The sequence below is a fragment of the Macadamia integrifolia genome, unplaced genomic scaffold, assembly GCF_013358625.1.
Source record: "Macadamia integrifolia cultivar HAES 741 unplaced genomic scaffold, SCU_Mint_v3 scaffold1695, whole genome shotgun sequence".
Lineage (NCBI taxonomy): Eukaryota > Viridiplantae > Streptophyta > Magnoliopsida > Proteales > Proteaceae > Macadamia > Macadamia integrifolia.
This window is the reverse complement of record NW_024868314.1, coordinates 236,744-237,559: the sequence shown is the minus strand read 5'-3', so window position 1 is coordinate 237,559 and position 816 is coordinate 236,744.

The following is an 816-nucleotide window of genomic DNA, read 5'->3' as shown; positions in this document are numbered from 1 at the left end:
AGTCTACGGGATTCTAATGGTATGCTGTGAGTGGAGCAGAGCATCACGCTCTGATACCACCGTTTGTCACACCCCGTTCACACTGTACCGGAGCGGTGATCGAGTTAACACCGGTTAACCCAAACCTGCCAGGATCATCAGATACTGTATTCCACCACAGCATACACACACTAACATAAGTTCATCAAATCAGCGGAAGACTAAGTTTTACCTGTGAATAAATCCCATATACTTGATACCCGAATGGTGATACAATAATTATATACATTTGGGCCCGAAGGCATGATATATACACAAAAAGAATAAAATTCAAATATCAAGTATATACAGGAAATCATCAAAACAATCAGAGTGCACAGCTCGGCTCGGTTTCAAGGCTGGAGCTCAGCTCGGCGTCAAGGGTTGAGCCCAGCTCGGCATCACATAGAAGAGCTCAGCTCAGCCTCAGAAGTGGAGCTCAGCACGGCCTCAAAGGTGGAGCTCAGCTCAGCCTCAGCACTACTGTCCCGCAGCACAGCTCTCGCACGAGCAGTCGGCACCGTGCTCTAACTCCTCTGGGGTCCACCAGTCCTCTTCAAGAAACTCGACTGTGGGATCCACCCCATGCTCCTCAGAAGTATGACCTACAAAATCATCTAAAAAGGGGCGTATACGTGGGATGAGCTCACTAGCTGAGTAAGTAGAAAGATGGACCACACAGCAGTCCACACATCACAACACATCATATGCACTACATGCCATGCTATACATTTTAAATCACATCCACCTAAGCAACATTACTAAGTCCTCGGTTTTAGTGCTACTACAACCACAGTG